Raw genomic sequence first — 7280 nt, 5'->3', positions numbered from 1 at the left:
CCAACAACAATCATTGCTAATTCTTAAACAATGGCAACAAAATAAGTGCCTGGCTGCTAATGATACCTCATTTGTATGAAAGACGCTGTAGTAGAAGCAAAACTTCAACAATTATTTGAAATAGTGCTTATTTGAGATGTCAGATTTTGAAATCAAATTGCACGCATGGAAAATTACAAGCTATTTTGCTTTACTCAGCAGTGGTACAATAATTCCAAATCCCAAGAGCAGGGCATTCTTTGGAAGATCATTTCAGAAGATTAGGTACCTGTAGTGGAAATTAATAGTATGAAGTATGCTGAACCTGAATTCAAATCCTTTGAATATGACATTGGGCTCCAGTTAAAGATATTAGCCAATCACAAGGGAGGTATTTGAATTTCATGTGTGTTTTATTTTCCTGATGTGAGTTAAGTTGACTGTTGGTAAGTTTTGCATTTTGTTTTTAGGGCAAGTCCTGAGGTAGTCATGGTGAAAAGGAATATAGTTATGCATAACCATGTTTAAAATGCTGCCAAGTGTAAAGCTGGTTGAAAAATAGAATGTCTGTTGGAACAAAAGAGTATAAATTTTAAAATCTTAACAAATTTTGTTTCACATTAATTTGAAACATTTTGTTTAAATTAAACGTAGAAACAAAATTGAGCCCAGCCAGCCAGCTGGGTTTGGGGTGAGCGTGGGGCTTAGAAGCCTTGTGAACCATGGAGCTGAGAGCTGAGGTTCTCAGCACTTCCAGGGTCCCTGCTGCACATCAGGGAGCCAAGATCTTGAGAGCTCTATCTAGAGCCAGGGCTGGCAGGCTCCTGACTCCATGGTAGGGAGCCTGAAAGCCCTGAAAGCTGTGGGGTCCCTGACCCCGTGTCAGTCCATAGAATGAGGCTGCCTCAGAGCTACAGACTCTGGTGGCCCCAGCTTCCCAGCAGTAGGAAGCCAGGCTGCTATCCAGCAGCTGTCAAAAGCTCATCAAACCCGATATTTCAGTTACTGGATTTAATGAATTCTGACAACATTCGTTCTTTGAACACAACTGTTCAGTGAGCTTTCCTGTGATCCCAAATAGCCTTTATTTTAGTGAACATTATTAGAGCTGCATCAATGCTGTGATGATGGGTGGGTGGGGGGAGATTGGTTATTTGTACCACTCTGAGATCAATGGGGTCCATATGGGGGCATATGATTGGAGTCCCTATGTGCTACCACAGTACCAATAATAAATTGTATAATTTGAACAGTCATAGCCACACCAGAGTTGACCCTGGTAAACTCAGCCTCGCTTTCCATATTTTCAGTGAGATAGTTATGTATTTGCCTTGGGGTTGGAGAGAGGGAGAAAGTAAAAAATAAACAAAAACAGTCCTGAAGGAACTGAAGGAAGGAGAGGTGACTGATTTGCTTTAGGATACTGTAATGTCAAGAGCGTATAAAGACCTCGATAGATAAGCAGTCTTGAGCTGCTGCACTGCTGTCCAGAACTTCAGCCCTCTTGTGAGCCATAGTAAATGGGCTTGGCAAAAAAGTGTGCCATGGGGGATGGGACCTGTATGCCACTACAGTAAAAGACCTGTGGCTGGCCCAGATCAGATGACTCATGCTCGCAGGGCAATAAAATTGCAGTGTAGACATTTGGGCTTGGGCTGGAGCCCACACTCTGAGACCCCATGATGGAGGGAGGGTGGCTCCAGCCCAAACCCGAAAGTAGCCCAAGCTCTGCAAGCCTGAATCAGCTGACCCAGGCCAACTGCGGGTCTTTTATTTCCGTGTAGACTTACCCTTAGGGTTTAACTTGGAAGCACTCAAGGTTTTCAAAGACTCTAGCTCAAGCCTGGAGTTTTAGAGCTGAAGCTCAGACCTCTCTCAACTCCTTGAGCTAAAGAAGAGATTCTGTTCTCTGGTTATCATCCATCTAGACTAGCCACTGGAGAGGGATGTGACATACAGTTTCCTAGTGGGTTATATTTCTCCTTGTTTCTTTGAGCTCAGCAGTAGAGCTCAGCTGTGTTTCTCCTCCAGGCCAGCTACTCTACTATCAGAGCTTGGACCAGGGCCAGACTGCTCTTGATATTTTTTAAAATTTTCTTTTTACTTTCACTTAAGAAGCAAAGGTAAATCGGAGTGCGGGTAAAACATCAGAGGCCCAGGCTTTGTCAATACTGTCGTTTTCTTGGAATAAACGTGTGTAAGGGAGGGGGGACTCCTCTTTTTATTTTAGGTGATCTGTAGTCCCCACATTATCACAGAATCTGAGCATCCCACAAACTTAATTATATTTATCATCATACCATTGCTGTGATGTAGGGAAGTACTTCAATCCCCATTTTACAGACGCACAGATAGACTTGCCTAAGATCACACACAATTCTTGTGGCAGAACAGGGAATTGGACCTGGGTTTCCTGAGGCTGCAGCTAATATCCTGCACCCCTAGACTATCGTTCTTTTGGAAAGACCTGATGGTTTTTGGCCAAAGTTTGGATTTGCTAAAGGGCCCGTAAATCATTTTTTCACTCTCCAAAGGGTCAAATTGTGGTAAGTGTTTGGAAAGCTGCCAAATGCCTCCCGCTAAATGAGTATAGGTACACACTTCCAAGGAAGCATCAGTATGTATTCCTGCTCCAGGTGAGACCAGCCCCCTTGTGCACTAACAGTGCTTTTAACTGGAAATTTGCAATAGGGAGCTCAGCACAGAACCCATTCCTGGGTAAGAAATACTGACTGCTTGTGTCCTCCTGACCCATAGGCTAGGTTATCACTTGCATTTTCTATTGCAAGGGGCCATAAGAGTCAGACTTGCCACAAGTGTTTTGGAGGAATCAGAATAGGGTTGGTCAGTTTCCTGCACCATGCTCTCACTGGCAGCTGTGGGATTTTTGGTCTGAATATCTCCTGCCAAATATTGATCCTAGCTTCACCCACCCCTTAGGGCTGTTAGTGGGAAGCTATGTAGGTGTATCAAGAAACTAGATCCCTCAGGAGCGAGCCTTTTACATATAGTGCCTGACTTATAGATCAGCCTTTCTTTTTACAGCCACAATTTTTCTGCCACAAATAATTACAGCCAAAATTGCTGTCTGGATTTCTAACTACCTACATCTCAAGGAGCTGAATATCTAAATGGCACAAATTTCTCCTGTGGATAATTGCAGGCACAAAATCACACCTGCAAATTATCTGCACCTGCAAGCTGGAAATGCAGAATGGGAGGCTGGCCTTTATAAAAATTAGCCAACAGTCTGCAAAATCCTTTAGGGAAATCTTTGGGAGGAAAGGCACTGTATCAAAGCAAGGTACTATTACTCGAATGCTAGTTCCACCCACATGCTGATTTCATGTTTTCCCATTATAATATATTTGTGCAGTGATGCCAGAATATGATTCTCCTTAATTTTGTTTGTACTAATGACAAGAAAGGACCCCATCACTGAATGTCCTGTATAAATGACTTTGTTCTGCAGGGGAGGGAACATGCTGGATTATTTACACTGAAGCGCCTAGTTATTCCACTATTTATTCCCACTTATTCCTGACACAAAGCATTCCAATCTGAGCCTGCTCAAACAAAACATACAAAATAAACATCACAATATTGCAATTTGCCCTTGAACAGTTGCTAATGATAAATGCTTCCAGGGAAGAAATGAGTCATTAGTGTTTTGAGATTGTTAGCTGATTTCGGCAGAGAAGATTCCTGTCTTGTCTCTTGGGAATTTTGAATGGTCATTTTAAATATTGCCAATATTGCCCACTATAGGCCAAGTGCAAAGCCTTGCTCAGGGTACAAATTTCCACTGGGTTTAGCCCAATACTTTAGCAGTACTTTATAAAAGTTTTTGATCTAATCAACATTAATTAGATTAACTAATCATCTCTTAAAGAGTCTATTGCCTATAGAGGGGAGGAGACGAGACTTTCCTTATGGGAAAAGTCATAGTATTTACGACCACTAGGATTTCATAAAAATGTGTAGAGTTCTACAGAAATAATTCTAAAAGCCTATAAACTATAACAGGGTTCTGCTTTCTCTTGGGGTTTATTTATTTATATTACTTCCCTATTGAATTCATAGCAGGGATATAATTTTCTATAGAAATCTGCAGGATGGTTCAAAACACCCATAGAGAAGTTCTCCTTTCCAGTTCATTTTTGGAGCACTTATCTCTAAGGGTTCCTGCTCTCCAAATCCATACAAGATCTTTAAAGGGAAGACAGTGTAATTCACAGTCCCCTGAGGAAGTTGCTGGTGGCATCTGTTAGTCCCTGTAGGGCTGGGAGTGATTTGAGGAGAAAACTTTGATTCATGAACCCTAGGGGAGGAACAGCAATTTATGGTTTTCCATCACGAATACCTTAGGAAGTAATTACTGTGGAGTGGAAGTTGGGATATGGTTGTGCAAAGAGTATTAGTGCAGCTTTGGGAAACTTTCTTCAAAATACAGAACCCAAACCTACCATATGTTTAGTTCAGGCCTGGGTTCTTTGCACACCTGCTGCACAGCTGATTCATTAAGCCTATTGATTAATCCTCAAAACTCATGCCAGGTAGCTATAGGGAATTGGTTGGAAAAATCATATTTCCCCCCAGGAGAATATCGAATGAAAAAGCTTCATTGGAAATATTTTGCTTTTTCCTACCAGAATTTTTGAACAAATTTAAAATAAAAAAACAACTTTTTAACCAAAAAATACAAAACATATCAACATTGTAGGTCGAAACAAAATGAAAATTTTCACTTCAAAATTTCCTGCAGGAAAACCAAATTTTTCTTCAAACTGACATTTTTTTCCACACAAAATGTCAGTGTTGATGGAACCATATTAATCGGTGGGAAAACTTTTTGCATGAAAAATTTTGAACATCTTTAGTAAATATTATCCTTATTGTACAAATGGAGAAACTGACAAACAGATGTTACTTGACTTGCCCGAGATCACCCAGCAGAGTCACTGGTAGTGACCTTGCTAATTTTTTTTCACTTTCCTCTGCAGTATGTAGATGTGGGTCCCTTGCCAGGTTTAGCTGGGTATCTCATTTAATCATTTCCCTCCCTTGCAGCGTCCTCAGACACTGGTTCACCTTGGTGCCCCCTATTGTCTGGCTCTGGGATGTAATAGTCTAGTTTCCTGTGGGCTCTAACACTTTGGTCTCATTTCAGTTATTGGGTTTAGTGTGTGAGTGGTAGTGGTGGCGGCTTGTGATACACAGGAGGTCAGACTAGATGATCTGGTGGTCCCTTCTGGCCTTAAATGCTATGACTCTTATGATTTCACCTCTCTTGTGCCCCAGTTTCCGTGCTGTAAAATGGGGATAAATGATCCTGCCCTCCTTTCAGATCTACTCACACAAAGCGCTACATAAGAGCTAGGGATGAAAAGGGCAATCTATTATTCAAGGCTCCAGAGTCATTGGCAGAGCGAGGATGAGGTCTGAGAAGGTTCTGGCCTCCCAGTTCTGTGCTCTTACATGCTGCTTCTCTAATTTTTAGAAAAAAAAAACAGCACAGGACTATTGCCGCGCTGTGGCTTTAACCAAAAAAAAAAAAATCTTTGAAGACTTAACCAACAACATGCTAGAGAGAAGCTGCCTTATCTGATTAGAAAGTTGATTGGATTTTTTTGTACCTGCTGACATTTGGCACAAACTCTATCTCTGTAGCATTACATTCCTAGCAGCCCCAGCACACATTATGTGAAAGTGTTTATTATACCAGTTAAGAAAACAACCTGTGCTATCTTCATTCCCTTGTCGTACATATTGTCTCTTGCGTTAGTTGAAGTATTTGGAGCAGTCCCTCACAGCAAAACTAAACTCTTTTGTATGGTGCCTCCTCCTCTCACTGGCTAATTTGTGGTGGCACAAGCTGCGTTTTAAAACTTGGTTACAGGGGAGATAAATGTGTATTTTTAAAGCCCAAAGGGATGTTTATGATCACCTAGTGTGACTTTGAAAGGTGAGAGAAAGGAAGTACTTCAGCACCTAAAGATACAGATAAGGCCTAGTGGGAATTTGAAAAGTGCCTAAGCAGGTTCCATATAAGTCATATAACTCACTAAGTGCTCTTAAAAATCCCATTCAGTGGCTACCTGAATTTTTAGGAACCTAATACCTTTTGAAAATCTGACTCAAGTGATTTGCCCAAGGTAGCATAAGAAGTCTCTGAAACTGCTGGGTCTCTTGGGTTGTATTCCCATCCCTTACCCATAAGACCATTCTACCTCTCAGAAAACAAGAAGCAACCCCCAAAACTGAAACCAAATGTTTTCTGAGACTAAAATAATTTGGTTGTTTTTCTCTTTCTTTCTTTGCGCCACCAGCAAATGTGCCAAAATATGAGGACTAAGGGTGTTTCTGTGGCAACAGTGGGAATCGCATATGAGAACTTTAAAAAATGTCTTTCTTTTAATACAAGGAGCCAAAGCCTGAGGTCCTTAGTCCTGCCAGGGTCATGCCCTCATAGAAGTGGGTGGGACCTGGGAAGAAAAAAAACCACAACAAAAGGAAAAATATGGAACTTCCCTCAAATCTTGCACTTGTTACCACCAAGAGCTGCCGCCGGCGTGCTGCCAAAGACTGAGCAGGGAGAGCCAAGCTGCCGCCGGTGTGCCGCCGAAGAATCAAAGGTCCAGGAGCGCTGCTGCCACCGGGCCGGTGGCACTCCTTTGGCAGCGCTCCTCCTGCCGCGCACCCCCAGGGATGGTCTTGCGCACCCCCTGGGGTGCGTGCACCCCACTTTGGAGACCACTGCTGTAGGGAACATGAATAAACACACTTCACCTAGGCCAATCTGATTGGTTGGTTAGTTAGTTAGTACCCATTATGCCTCTGGTGTTTAGAGCAGCAATGAAGCTTCTCCACTCCTGTCTGTTTCTGGCAAATCTTTCAATGGTTCTCTAGCTGTGCCCCAGGTTTTTCAGGTCAGCTTTGACAGCTCTTTGCCATGTTATTTTCGGGAGGCCTCATTTTCACTTGCCTTCAGGTGTCCATCTTAGTGTTGTTCTTTGATGGAATCACCAATCCGGTGGTGAGAGGAAAATTCCTTCCTAGCCCCCCTAGAAAGGAGCAGCTAGCATGGTGCCCACAGCATGTCCTGACCAAACCTGGTATCTTGCTGCCACGACAGGGAGGGAGAGTGGGTGCTGCTCCACCTGGGCTGGGGAAAAGGAGCTTCTTACGCCCGGCTTGCCCTTTTTCAACTCCTCCGCCCTTCTGGTCCCTGGGGAAGAGTCAGTGTCACCACACTGACCCACATCCCTTTTTCATCAGCTTCTGAGCCTCTCTCTCAACCC

The 7280-nt window shown here is 42.8% G+C and overlaps 1 long non-coding RNA gene across 1 annotated transcript; it reads left to right on the top strand.

The window, feature by feature from the left end:
• Positions 1-709: 709 nt before the first annotated feature.
• On the top strand, positions 710-6740 carry LOC122455495. The gene is made up of 3 exons (XR_006273714.1): positions 710-719; positions 2095-2102; positions 6607-6740. It is a non-coding gene; the product is annotated as an uncharacterized LOC122455495 (long non-coding RNA).
• Positions 6741-7280: the final 540 nt, after the last annotated feature.

Source organism: Dermochelys coriacea, chromosome 8 (assembly GCF_009764565.3).
Source record: "Dermochelys coriacea isolate rDerCor1 chromosome 8, rDerCor1.pri.v4, whole genome shotgun sequence".
Classification (NCBI taxonomy): domain Eukaryota; kingdom Metazoa; phylum Chordata; order Testudines; family Dermochelyidae; genus Dermochelys; species Dermochelys coriacea.
Note: the sequence above shows the minus strand (reverse complement) of the source record. Positions and strands in the feature narration are given on the sequence as shown.